This window comes from Astyanax mexicanus, chromosome 11, assembly GCF_023375975.1.
Source record: "Astyanax mexicanus isolate ESR-SI-001 chromosome 11, AstMex3_surface, whole genome shotgun sequence".
Lineage (NCBI taxonomy): Eukaryota > Metazoa > Chordata > Actinopteri > Characiformes > Acestrorhamphidae > Astyanax > Astyanax mexicanus.
The window spans coordinates 35,904,587-35,919,594 of NC_064418.1; the positions used below are offsets into that span (position 1 = coordinate 35,904,587).

General features: G+C 36.6%; 2 long non-coding RNA genes across 3 annotated transcripts; both read right to left on the reverse strand.

Moving 5' to 3' along the window:
- Positions 1 to 1,634: 1,634 nt before the first annotated feature.
- LOC111194902 (uncharacterized) lies at positions 1,635 to 5,561 on the reverse strand. Of its 2 annotated transcripts, XR_002651350.2 has the most exons (4): positions 5,531 to 5,561; positions 2,219 to 2,307; positions 1,880 to 1,928; positions 1,635 to 1,786 (listed from the first exon to the last, which is right to left on the reverse strand). It is a non-coding gene; the product is annotated as an uncharacterized LOC111194902 (long non-coding RNA). The 2 variants fall into 2 exon arrangements; XR_007441115.1 differs by lacking the exons at positions 2,219 to 2,307; positions 5,531 to 5,561 and having other exon boundaries at positions 1,880 to 2,211.
- A 1,501-nt stretch (positions 5,562 to 7,062) lies between these two features.
- On the reverse strand, positions 7,063 to 7,993 carry LOC111194901 (uncharacterized). Its single transcript, XR_007441116.1, has 2 exons — positions 7,615 to 7,993; positions 7,063 to 7,188 (listed from the first exon to the last, which is right to left on the reverse strand). It is a non-coding gene; the product is annotated as an uncharacterized LOC111194901 (long non-coding RNA).
- Positions 7,994 to 15,008: the final 7,015 nt, after the last annotated feature.

Here is a 15,008-nt window from a genome sequence, read left to right on the forward strand (position 1 = left end):
CTCCTTTTGTTTTGTCTTGTCTCGCTTGTTTTTATTTTTTGCCCAATTTCTTATTTATATCTCTCTTTTTCCCCTGCTTTATTGTCCTCCTCTCGTCATTTTTTCCCCTCCCTCTCTCTCTCTTTCTGTGCTCTCTACCACTCCCTTGCCCTCTTCTCTGGTTCTTCCTTATTTTCTCTGTTTCTCCGTTTTCTCTCGTACAATCTCTCTCTGTGAAAATATATGCAGTGTTTAAATGGGTGAGGAGGCGGTTTTTTCACACAGATCAGTGTACGTTCTGCTCTGTGGTTTTGTGGTGACGTGACATTGTCAGTTAAAGGAACGAGTTATTAATGGTGTTGTACTGAAACGATCTTGTTATTGATGTGATCAGTTCATATTTGCGACATCAGCGTCAGCACAGACGCATCAGAATCACACGGCCCTGAAATTAAAGTGAATCTATTTGCTCTAGGCTTTGATTGGATTTGCTTCAGTATAAAAAAAAGTCACTCATTAATTTTACTGAAAGATTAATGAAGCGGAAGCAAATGAGATTTACAAACACTGACAGCTCATAGATGTAGGTGATAAGAGCGCAGGAGGAGGGGCCTGAGAGAAGTCTCATTTACCTCGACTCCAGCTTTTAAATAAGTGCAGTCCTAATCTCTTTTAACTGGAACCAATTTGGCTAATAATCCTGTTAGCGGAGAAGACACACACACACAACACACATCTTATTTTCCAAGCTTCCCTGCAAGCTAGTGACATCATACAGCTCTGAGATGTATAGCTTTTTGTATGGTATATGAAGCACATGGTGTCCTAAAGTATAATGTACAGAAGAATTGGTCCAGATCCAGACTGCTGAGAGCTGCTATTTTATTTAGTAGTGCTATGAGCATTTTATTTAGTAGTGCAGGACAGCATTTCAGCATTTCCAAAAGTTAGAATCATTAAGATAAGACTTTAGTTTTATTTCATAAAAAAAGCATGGTATCAGTTAGCCATTAGACTCGTGGAGAGGTGTTGTGGGGGAGGCTTGAGTACATAAGGCAGCAGTTAAGGCAGTTAAACACTAAACGTGATGTGAATAACCACATGAAATAGTCAATTATTGTGTTTTTTTCCCCCACAAAATGATACACACCAGATGCCCCGCAATTTTGTTTGGAATTTCACTGTGTTGACTTCACCGCAAATAAATGAACAAATGTGCAGAATATCTACGAGCACAACAACAAAAAACAGAAAACCAACTAAACATGACTAAATTTGACTTATGAATATAGAATCAATAAAATGTGTCATTTGAACAAGAATGAACAAGATTTTGCTTAAGAGTCTAAAGAATTTGAAGCACTTTCAAGACTTTTAAAGATAACTTTGAAAAAGTTCAAGTAGTAAATCTAATTTTTATTGATCTGGTAGCCATGTGGCTTCTAATGCTAGTGTCAGGGTGTGACCAAATGCAAGGCAAAGAGGCACATTAAAAATAAACACATTTTTATTTGTTGGCGCCTTTCAAGACACTCAAGGTCACCTTACATTCGAGAAACCCGGTTTACATACAGTACGTAGATCAAGTAGTACATACTTAAAGCAAAGAAGCAGTAGCAATGAAATATAAATAAAAAAGCAAAGTAAAAACAAGATGAAATAAATACAGAATTTATTAAAATAACTTAAAATACAACAATCATAGTGAGTAGGCCATCTTGAAGAGATGCGTTTTAAGAGCAGTTTCAAACTGCGTAATTGAGTCCAACCCACGTATGTGAGGAGGAAGCGCATTCCAGTTTCAGGGCTGCATAAAAAGAGGTTATGAAGAGCTCTAAAAGTAAGTAGTAATATTTTAAACATTAAGGAATTTAAAAAAAATCATTTTATTGACTCTTACCATGGTAGAACTTTCTTGCAAACTTCTGGTTTAGGACGTACTCTCCACCCTAATGAGAAGCAAAGCCACGAAATTGCTAACAGTGCAAACATTGCCTTTTTAAAAGATTGGCTCAGCCTATTTTACACAGCAGGGTTAATCACTTTTTAACATTTGATTTTAAACAATTATTTTTAACTGGAAAATATTATACATTTAATAAGCAACATAAACAAGTTTACCAACAACATGTTAGTCCTAAATATTAAATACAAACAATACTGCTTAGCGATTTAGTTCTCTGTTAAGACACTGGTTTCCCCTCTAGAAAGGTACCAGGTAGTACATTCCATTACCCACAATTCAAAGCATGTCGATAAAGACATGCTCAGTAGGCCCGCACTTCCTTTAAAACCACCACCTGCTGACCCACCCTGCAGATATGGCTCCTGGGGGACAGACAAAAGGCAGTAAAACAGTTCTGGTGAGCTCAATAAAAATGTTAAAACTCTCTCATTCTATGGTCTGACTCTTCCTTTACTAGTGTGCACTCCTAGCATTGAAGAGTTTTTTTGGTCTATAGTATGTGAATATGAACAGTGGTTTTAACCTTTTATGAGTTCGTTGAAATAGGATAAACAATTGAATAGGAATGGTAATATTTTAACAGCAAATTCAGGGCAATCTTAAAAACAAAACTATGACTCAAATAGTATTTAATGTTGTAATATATGAACAAAAATTGGAACAAATTTAAGCTGTAAACATGGTTGGGACCCAAGCATCCACCAACTCATGTGGGCCTTCACAGCTAGTCAGCAGTATTGTAGCAACACTTGGTATGGAGATATGAAACAAGGCTGTAGTCCTGTTTAGCATTTTTATTTACAATAGTGCAAAAGTGTAGCATGAATGCTAGTAAGCAGCGGCGTCCTTATCCACCCTCCACCCCAACACCATCAATCATAAATAAATATTAAAACTCTCTAATAACCTCAACAGAATAGGGCAGTTGCTGAGCATTCTGGGAGTCTTGCTCTGCTGCAATATTTAGTGAGATCAGGAACAGAGGTTTCAGGTACATTTGATTATTCTGGTGAGAACAGTTTCTTTGTCTCATTAAACTTGAACATCGTTTGAGCTGACTTTAGAGCTGACAAATAGTACATTTTTTACATTTGTTCTATTTCTTTAATATGCCTTCTTTTGTGTTCTTACATTCTTGTTTCCTTCCTTGATATATTCCACTATTATTCTGGAACATATTGATCAGTTGATTAAAGTTCCTGAATGATTCAGTGTAACTATTTTTAAAAAAAATCATGCTTTTAATGTGCCCTCCTGGTTTAAACGGCCAGGGATATGGGTGCCCCTATGCCAACTCTGCGGCCATGCCCAAGTTGTTCCCACGGCGGAAAGGACTCAGCAATGAAGTCATAAGGCCACCCAAGCAGGCTCAGCCTATTCGAAGTGCAGAAGGAGAACGGGACAGCGATCACGCTGCCGGACATTTTCCGTCTAACCACCAGGGGAAGTAAACAACGTGAGTGGAGGGATGTTGACTGGCAAGATCTTATCTGTGCTCAAAGCAAAATGAGCAATTTTCTAAAAATGTCTGTTTGAAGATGTGGGTTTGCAGCTTGTTCACACAAACAGAGCGAGAGTGGCACAGAAAAGGAGCAATAAACAGTGGTGAACACGAGGAATGAAATTACAGGAACCATGAGTTGTTAGATCGTGTGGCGTGCATGCATTGAATGTCATTCGAAGCAGACCTGAGAGATTCCAACTTAAACAACCAATCAAGTGTTCCCAGATCGCTGTGTGTGTGTGGGAGATGAAACAGCATCCTCTTTCAGAGTACAGAAATTTCTCACACTATTTCACCCTTTGCTTAAATCAGCAGTAGAGACACACTGTTTAAAAAAAAAAACTTAAGGTTGATCTCCTTTACATGATTTTTAAGTCAGCTGGACAAAAACTATTGAATTACACCTTAAAATCCTTAAAATATAGCAAAATTATGACCTCATCTAAGGTTCTAGATAAAAGTTGGTGTAACTAAATCTGTGTTGGCAAAATTTAGAATTGTTGTTGAGGCCAAGCCAACATAGCTTTAGTTGAACGGGGTTTACAGGGCAATTCTGCAGGGGTTTTCACCTGATGTTGGTCACGCTATTCATATATTGGGCATATATTGGGCCTCCAACCTCTCACTTATCATCAGTGTGTAGATACTGAGGTAGAGAATATACAGTATTTAATGGAATATAGAATTTGCAGCAAATATTGCTGATATGTATGTGTGGAATGAAGGGGGTTCCAGTATAGTCTTTGTGTAGTTTGTGTGTGTGTGTGTGTTAGGAGTATGGGGGGTTTCACCCAAACTCCACCCAGATAGGGACTTGAACCCAGGAACCCAGCACAAAGAGGCATTACACTACGTTCTTGACGTAGTGTAGTGGATAACATCTATCTATCACAGTCAAGTTCAATGCTGTGCTATATAAGTTAAGACCACCACACTACACCAGTAACAGTCATTGGATAAGAATCCTACACTCATCTACCTGTGTATCATCACTGAAATGTACGTCTCTCTTGCTGAAAGTGTCATCCAAATGCTGTGAATAAATGTCTATGGGTCTTTAGAATGACCATTTTGCACCCCCACAGTTAAATATCTCTTGTATATAACACAATAAACTATATACTGTATGTTGCATGCTATAAATTATTGATCTGATCTATAACCACTGGCTGGTTAGGTGCATTAAACATGTAGGCAACTGTGGGAAAGTTCTCCTCAAACTGGAAAAATAGCTCAGAAAAAGAGGAATAAACAGACTGGCTAAAATGAGAAAGGCAATTAGATATTTGTTTATAAAGAAATGTTTACAGCATTTCAAGAAACAAGACTGCTATTTCTACTCATGCTGGTCTAAAATTGCATTCTGTTGGGAATTTCCCAGTCGCCCCAGTCTCCTCAGTCTCCTGTTGGTGTTGTAATTGTTGTGTGAAGGCCAGTTTATCTCAGACGCTGCTGTGGAAGCGCGGCAGTCGTGCAGATTGTCGGCCGCAGCCGGATCTAGATTTGATAGCCTACAAGCTCCAGGGTCCACCCCCAGCCTCTACCCCACTGCTGGACCCACAGCACGGAAAAATCCCAGAGCCGGAGGATCAGAAGCAGGACTGATGGAAAACAGGGGTGCTGCTAATTACTGACTAGTAGGAGCTGAGGAAGGCTGTGGGAGTGTGATGAAGGTCAGATGATTGTGCATGTTTAGGTGGGTTCCATTCAGAGCAAGGTCATGACTGATTTTGGCTCATTCAGACCAAAACTCCCTATCTCTCCCTTGTGGGATTCACACATTCCAAGACGGTGAAATTGCTCAATCCCTCAGACCTACTGAGAGCCTGGATGCTCTCCAGAACAGAGCTGGTCAGAAACTCCTGCAGCTGCTCATGACTAATTTTACACCAATACCTTTTTTCTTCTTGTTGTCTTTACTTTCACCTCCCCGAACATTGTGTAAGTATAAAGTTTCTAAATGAAGTGTGTAGTGCAGTAGGTTATTTAGTGGTATTGTTTCATTATCATGATACGAGTTCTCACAGCACTGAGAGAACTGTGATAACATTGCAAATAACTCCAAACTAAAATTGTATTACCCGTGTGCAGCATCAGAGGGAGTTCTTCATGGGAGTTCTTCAAGCAGGCTGGATGTAGAGTGAGGTAGAGCAAGGTAGAGGTCCACAGTAGAGGTGGGCGTTAAACGCAGGGCCAGTATTGCCGATATCGATACTGATACCAATACTTTTTAATATTTAAGCTTTATAGATCCAAATGATCCAAAAACCTAGGATATAATTTCACCAAACATTGTAAGTGATAACAAAATACTTTAGTATCACAATCAACATTTTTTGTTTAGAAACAATGGAACAGTAACAAAACAAAGTTTAAATATAAAATAAAAAAATATAAAAAAAATAAAATAAAAATTCTCCCCTCACTAGACATCTTTTCTAGTTCTTTGTTTCTTTTTTTAATAGAATTGTCATTTGGAAAAACAATAAAAAATAAGGAATTGTCTTCCTTTCAGTGCAATTCAAATGCAAGTTTTTCTTAAATAAACAGAGTGTAAAAAAATATCACTCAACACAAATCTCCTGAGGTAGAGGCGTGTCGACTCGAGGAGAGCGCTGAGTGGGCGGGGCCAGGCTGAGCCTACCTGCGTGGCGGTTTGGCTGGCTTTGCTGAGCCATGTGACACATGTGCAACAACAAGAGACCAGAGAGTAGACTGTGGTGAATCTCGCGAAGCAGTCAGTGCGTGCGGCAGAGAAAAAAGCTTGAATATCGATATTTTTACACGAGTATTGCTCAATACCAGTACCAGCGTTGGTATCGATATTATCGATATTTGGATCGATCCGCACACCTCTAGTCCACAGTGAACACACACCAAACTACTTCCTAGTCTGAGAAAAAAAGAACAAATAAAATAAGGCCAAGTTCAGAAAGAAGTATTTAGGTTTCAGCATCAAATATTGGGAAATCAATTGTGTAATTACTTTATACATCATCCATGATTTCTATAAATAACACTTTTCAGACCCACTCTAGTCACTGGATAACCGGTCAGGTTCCTAGAGTTTTTACTTAACTGGGAAAATCTTTTAGATACAGAGCAATTTACTACAGGAAACTCTAAAAACTTTTTGTATTTTAATTTTATTCTAATTATTAACCATTTTATCGCTTTACATTTTTTTTTTTTTTTTTTTTTTTTTACAATTAACTTATTTTTCAGTCCCTGTAAATGCTCATCTGCATTGGAAATGAGGGTTACCATCAATAGATTACCCAGTGAAAATAAAGGCTGACTGTACACCCCTACTATTATTTTTCAGTAATTGTTGAAAACTTGGCCAGGGCAAAAACTCTCAAAAGTAAAAGCAACCACATGTAGCTCCACCCCTTACCTCTGATTGGCTACCAGATACCACCTGCAGGACATTTCAGTTTATTACAGTAGAATTTACATGCACTGCATTTGACTTAAAACATTCCACCTACTGGACAAACAGGGTTTTCAGTGAGAGAAAAAAAAAAAAAAAAAAAAGACAGTGGTCTGAGGGAGGGGAAGAAAAAAAAAACGACATTTCCAAGGCAATATATTTATAGTCCACACAAACATAAAAATCATACACTTTTCTTTTACTTCAGTAAAAAGATTGGCACCAAAACAATAATCCAAATATTATATTAAAACAGCTCCTCATAAATCAGAACACCACTGCCCAATCCACACATCCACAAGGGGCCTGGGGACAAAAAGGTAAACAAGAAAAAAAAAAAGAATATGGTTATTATTCACACAATGTTTAAGAACACTAAAAAACACCTCAGACCTAAAAAAGTGACAAGACTGTCTTCCTAATATTTCATATTTACTCCTAAGCCCAGCCAGGCTTTGAAGAACCACTAGCACAAGTGCAAGGACTGCAATTATTTATGACCCATCAGCTTCTTAAATTTAATAAAGTGAGCAAAACCCAAAAGAAATTCTAACACCAAAAGAACAATAACCAGAAAAAAAAAGAAAAATTAATCAAAAACCAAATCTCAAAAAAATAAAAAAAATTATATATATATATATATATATATATATATATATATATATATATATATATATATATATATATATATATATATATATCTTATGAACATAAACAAGAACTTGTTTTTACCTTAAACCCAAATAGCTGTGCCTACCATACCAAAGTCATGCCCCTAGTCAGGAACTAATCCTAATAAAACAAACATCACTCATTTAAACACACCAGATAAGAAATGCTGACATAAATAAGGACTACCACCTGTAGCTTTTAACCAGGTTACTAAAAAAAAAAAACAAGAATCCATATTATCTTAACAGCACAAATAGCTTCAGCTTCCAACAGGAACTACAGCACGAAAAATCAAATGAAAAGAAGGGAAGATATGCCTATAGTCTGCTTTTAAGGAAAACAAAAGGACTAATTTACAGGCAATCAGAGCATGGAAGAAACCATTTCGCTAATTAGCCACTACATGAAGGGGGGAAACAGCAACCGAGAGCATAACCAGGAAGAGACAAAATGGCCGCTCCAGGAAATGGAACACAGCAAGAAAACAAAATAAAAGTCTATGCCATCAAACATGGAAGGCACAATAAAATTATTTTTACAAAGTAATGTCTATTGGTCCATTCATAATAAAATAGTGATATCATGTAAATAACAACTAGCAGGTTCATATTATATCAAAACATAAAAAATGAACCAGCATGACTAATGTAGTTCTCCTACCATGTCCTAAAAATACATTTTATTTGTAATGCAATTTACATTTCAAAGAAATCTCAAAGTGCTACAGCAAAAATAAAATCAGAAACAAACTTTTAGGAACAAGTGGATAAAAACAACAAAAATTACACACATCAGAGATAAATAAAAATGTCCTAGTAGGCCTTTTTGAATAAGAAAGTTTTATGCTTTTCCACAAGTATGACCAGACTACTAGTCAACTAATTATAACCAACTAATCAAATGGATGAACAGGCTGGTCATACTGACGATGCTGATAGACCTTCAAACTTGACTGTATTGATTGTACACTATGTTGGTCAGGTAATCATTAAACACCATTAAAGACCAGCTTATACGATCTAAAACCAGCTGCCAGCAGGGAGGGCATCAATTTCTGTAAAAATGATATTTAAATGCAGTATCAGAGTGCAGACTATAGTCACTCTCTTATTGCAAAAGACTGACAAACCTGATGCATGCAGCACCTCTATAAAACTCTGTAAGTGTGTGTGCACATATTGTTGGGTTTTTGTTTCTTTCTTAAGATGCAGAGAGGCCTACATTTAATCTACACTACTTTCCTGAAAATGTGTGTGTGTGTATTCTTGAGAGTGAGAGCAAGAAAGAGTATTCCTCTGGGACAACTCCCTGTTATGTTTCACAGATTGTTTCATTTTCACTTTCCACACAAAGGCAGGTAGAATAAATTGCATCTTTCCTGTTTGCTTATGATCTTGTGACTGCGGTATTTTTCAAGTGAAAAGGAGAAAAAAAACGGGTGAGAATATCAATGCATATTTCTGCCTGTCAGTGGTGTAGGATTGCTGCTTTTACATTAAGGCATATTGTGTTTATTTTTCTAAGGTGTGATTTCATCCATGAAAGCAATTTATTCTCTCTGCAGTATCTCATGGTTTTGGAAATGCTGTTGAAATGCTGTTGTTAATATGCAGTGGGAAAGAGAGAGAGGATCTGGAGAAACTAGTGGGACAGCGAGAGAATTTAAAAGAGTGGTTCATATAACAGAAAAAGATACTCTATGATGGTCACTGTTAATCAGGTGTTAAGCTTAAAGCTAAACATTTTTTTTTGCTGCTTTGAGATCATATTCTGAGACAGATCTTCCAATATTGTGTAGTTTTCTCCAGGCTTGACTTTTAAATATCATGACCATTTGTTTTGTTTGACCACTGGCCTCTTGTGACTTATGGTAATTTATTCAATATGATGAAATACAGTTTTAGAAATTCTTTATATGTATATAAATAATAATAATGCAATTACCCAGCTTGACTATATACTAAACACTCAGAAATGCTTCTGCTTTCAACTTAGAAACAAAATAATGTGTATTGCCACTTTAATATGATTTGTTGTTGAAGATGATGTTACTGTTGTTATGCTTAGACAGCACTGTATTTTATATAGTCACAGAGACTATAAAAAAAAGATGAACGCCGTGTCGCCGTTCCCATTCGTTCAATGAAAATGAAGGCAAAATCTTCCGCCATGTTGGCGATCCCGAAACCCGAGTCTGCGCAGTAGAGACCAGAGGAGGGCGAAAGACTGTGGAGAGCAGCCTACTCATTTACATAACCCCGCCCCTGAGGGCTGCCTCACGGTCACAGGCTGCAGAGCGGAGCTGACTGTCTGTTATTGGTCCCGCCAATAACCAGCCCTTTTACAATAACCACACCTTTTTGAATAGAGCTGAATAACGTTTTTAAAAACGAATTCTGTGGGGATATAAAAATATGACAATATAAGCAGAGGTTTCACTAGCTGCTGCATTTAAATAAAGGAGGTAGAATTACAGTATATTAGAAAAAAACGTGATTGAAAGTTGTCTGTTTTGCCATTGAAACCTATGGGGATGGGTGGGGTTACACGGCTTTCTGAAACCGAACAGCAGGGGGCGCCCGACCTGTGGTGGCTTCACTTTTGAGAGACGATGCTCTCTGTCCAGCTATACACAGTCTATGTATAGTCACACCCATGAAGCTGTCCTAAATTGAAAGAGAAAGACAGAGAAACAGAGAGATGGCTGCTTGGTGTTCTGGCAAGTTACACACACACACATGCACACACACACACACACACACACAAACTGGGCTGTGCTAATGAGCTCTCATTAGTGTCCTGCATCTCCCTGCTGTCCTCTCTTTATTATCATAATTAGGCCACTCTCACCTCTTTCCACAGACATGCAGCACATGACTCCACACGTTCTCTACTGCATCCGCTCTCATTCTCCATCTGTTTGCTTCTGCCTTACCTTTCTTCTTATTTGGTCTTTCCGGTCAGGTTCTGTATGGGATTCCATCCCTGCCTATCCAATCTCTCTCTCTCTCTCTTTCTGTCTCTCTCTCTATCTCTGTCTGTCTTATCTACAGCATTTGATGTGGTCTGACACATGAAACAAGCTGTTGCTATTTAGCTACAGCACATCTAACAATATGTGAAGCTGTGTTCCTGCACACACACACAGACACACACCTTTTCTCTTTTTAATTTAACATCTAACACTACTCTTAGTTGTGCACCTTGTTGATAATTTGCTGTACAGTGGAAAAATCCATCTGAGGATGACAGAAAGAGAGCCTCGATGAACTCAGTACATCACAGCCTCAATGTCATGCACACATTTGGACCTATGACAAGAGAACTGCAGAGCTGCCAGCCCTTGAGTGAATACATAAATGGAAGAGTAGGTCAAAGGATTTCATCTCTTTTTGAAATTCCTAATGAATAAAAATATAATTAGTGGAAATTAGAACTAGATCTAGACTGAATTTTAACGAAGGTCAAAAAAGCCTCAGCTAATGAGAGACACTCTTTATTGAATTCTGTTTGGATAAAGAGAGTTTTGGCTAAGTATCCCTCCAACAATATTATCATTAGCTTGCATTGCAGTCTTTAGAATGTGGCGTTTCAACAGGATGTGCTTGGTGTTATTGGAATATCACTTTCCTAATGAAATGCTGCATGTGCTGGCACACAATGTGCCACATTTTGTAACACAATGCATTTCAAACGACATCTGAGGTGTTTTAGAGCAGATAGGGAGTCCTATAAAGAGGTGAGATATATAAACTGTGAATGAAAACCATGCTGCTGTGTCAGTGCTGATATCCGTGCTGTTTTTATTAAGCCTCTGATTAGTCCTACACCCTTAAAATAACCATGCTACAAAAGGCTCTTTGACTAGGGCTATAAAGGAACAACCTAATTGCATAAAGAACCATTTTTATAGAGGTGTGTGAAGAACATTTAATTTGGGAAAGAACCTCTACATCTAGAGATGGTTCTTTAAGCCTTTAAAATGTTCTTCACACTCACAAATTTCACACAAAATTTAAACTGACATGCCAGAAGTCATTGGATGGTAAAATGTAAATGTTCAATTGCTGAAGTTGTTTTATCATTTAAAGGAACAGTGTAAAATTAAATGTGGGTGTAATAAAACATGATAAAGAGATATATACTAACCTTTGTTGAATAGCCCACCTCCGTTCTCCCGCAGCTTTCTGAGATCCAGTCATTTATTATAGTTTGTCCAGACAAGTTTTAGAATGGATTATATTGGGTATATTTTGCCCCTGCATATAAATAAATTTTTACTGATTAAATCACTGTTATTCAGGCTCAAAGTAGCTCCACACCTCATTGGTAGAATCTAAAGAGCTATGACATTTAAAACAAGGCATTAATAACACACATAATAAGTACATTAATATTATGCTTATTTTTGAAAATAAACTTTGATCATACTTTAAAAAAGTGTATTTTAAATAAATAGAGTACTATGAAGTACACTTTTTAGTTAGTGTAATTTAGTATACTTCTAAAATACTTATTTAAAAGTACTTATTTTAGAAAAATGTGTTAAAAACAACTGTTACAGCAGTTCACTTTAAGTACAATCTATTATGTAACTTTTTTATCAAATAAATTAATTTAATTATTTTAAATTTGTAACATGCTAAAAATTGTACTACAGTATATTACATGTATTTTGTACCCAATGAAGTATACTAGAAGTGTTCTACTTACAAAAGACAGGAACAACAAGCTTATTTGTACTGTATAATGTAAATAGATCACATATATTTAACATCAATTCTTAGTACATTTCTAATATACTCTGTGTATATAATAGTGATACAGTTGTTATACTCAATAAATGTATAATAATTTTACTGCAAACATATTTTTTAAATATGGGGTTACATTCATGAAGTAGTATGTTTAAATGTCACTTAAGTATATTTAAAATAATTACATTTTAGTACAGTTAAGTACACTTAAAAGTAAGACTTTTGTACTATTTTTATACCATTAAAGTATAATAACTGATCAAAATATAATTCCTCACTCAAATAAACATCTTAAAAAATATTTTTTTAAACCAGCTAATATAATTTAATATATTGTTACAGATTTAAAGCTGGTCTCATATGAGCCATATATACAACTGTCCCAAATTCAACTACATACATTTTTATATTATTTTATATTATATATCATGCATATTATGCTTCACAATATATTTGACAACACACAAACAGTCCTCCTGCGTCAGTAAAAGCATTATTTCCTGTTAACCGCCATATTGCTATATTGCGGTTATCACAACAGCCCTAATAATAAGAAGCCATGTTCTCTGGATATTAAGTTTAAGAAATTGAAATTAGTCCTGGCTTTCTGTAGACAGTTCTGTAGTCAGGAATAACTGTAAATTCTGCAGTTTACTGAATAAGCTTATTCTCTGCCCACAAACCAGCCCTGCAAAACCAATCTTGTTGAGCACTGATACATCCCCTCCTCCTCTGAGCCGTCCTCCGATTCCCCAGGCTGCCTCTCCTCCTCTGTTCTGAGTTCTCTCTCTCTCTGAGGAGGGCTGCTGGATTGACAGTGAGGCTCATGGGTGCACATGTCTCTAGAGTTTCAAACATCTCATCGTGCATTTATTTTTGGAGTGCCGATACAGAGCCCCCAAACATCAAAGCAGAGCAGCAGTGTGTACCCAGCTGCAGCAGGTGTGTGTGTGAGAGTGTGTGTGTGAAAGAGAGAGTGTGTGTAAGGCAGATGTAGTTTACAGTGGGGTGTCAGTAAGGCAGTGGTGTGTACGAGGAGGCAGACAGTGGAGGTCCTCATTATCGTAAGGTTGATTTTGGCTGTTATCATTAGGTTTATATTGACTGTTATTAAAGCTTCCGAGTGGCTGTTATCATTAGGCTTAAACCGTCTGCTATGATTACAGTGATGTTGTCTATTGTAATACATTTGATGTGAAATGTTATCATGACTCAGGATTGACTGTTACTACAAGCTTAATAATAGCTGTTATCATTAGCCTTTATGCTGACTGTTATGATAAACTTGATATTGACTGTTATGGAAAGGTTTACACTAAGTCATCATGAGGCTGATTTTGTTTGTTATGATTAGGTTAATACTGACTGTCATATTAACCTGACTTATAATAATGTTGATACAGGGATCTTGCACCATTTTACAAGTCAATTTTAATGCTTTTTAAAACCTCAATAAATATAATATAAGACCCAAAAATGTAGTCATAATTTCTTTACTTCTCTCCCGGGTTAAGTTAAAATGTTAGATAACTCATCGCTAATGTTAGCCAGCTTTTCGTTAATGTTCCCATTCTATCCCTGGTAATGTTAGCTAGCTTGCTTTAGCTAGCAAAAGCTTGCATTAAAGTTAGTATGTTAGCTAGCTCACCGCTAAAGGTAATATGTTAGCTAACTCCCCACTAATGTTAGCTAGCTTTCTGCTAACCTTAGCTAGCGTTCTGTCCCTGGTAGCGTTTGCTAGCTTGCTTTAGCTAGCTAAAGTTAATATGCTAGCTAGCTTGCCACTAAAGTAAGTATGTTAGCTAGCTCGCCGCTAAAGTTAGTATGCTATTTAGCTCGCCGCTAAATTTAGTATGTTAGCTAACTCACCACTAATGTTAGCTAGCTCTCCGTTCATTTTAGTTCTCTCCCCAGATTAGATGTTTACAATAGGCCACCTGCATTAAATGCACCATCTAAAAATGTAATACCTACAGCAAATTTACTGTAAACTTAAGATAATTTAAGACCTTAATTACTCAGATTTTAATTTAAAACGTTTTAAGACTTTTTAAGGACCTGCAGAAACCCTGTGATAATATCTGTGTGATAATAGACTTTTAAAATATGATTAATATCAAACTACCACCTCCAGAAAACATATTATTCCAAGTAATCATAGACCAACCAAATAAATCCTGTGCAGAGCAAGAATATTGTAAGGGGCTATAAAGTGTGTCAAATAGAGACTATTAATCAGTGAGTTTACAAATGTATGTTTTTAATGCAGCTAAATATTTTCTTTGAATTCTTGCTTGGAATATTTATTATTTACCATTTATTCAAAGTAAAGCAAAAAAAGAGATATGTTTTTTTGCTCAGAACAAATAATCATGTGAGTATGTGTTTGTGTGTGTCTAAATAGAAGTTGTGTGCTATGCATAGAGGTGTAACAGATCACGAATCTCACAGATCGGAACACGTTGCAAATTTTGCTATTTCAGTCAGAATATTTTGAAAAGTAATTATCTGTTTATTGAAACATGAAGAAGTCTGTAGTGACTGGGATTTAGCAGCATGGCTCCAGCACATTTATAAATCCTTTGTTTTCCCTAAGGCTGCAACAATAAGCATTCCACATACGTTAGTTACGCACATATACTGTATAGTTCACATGCATATAGAACTGTGATGGGTGAACTGTACAGATCATGGATT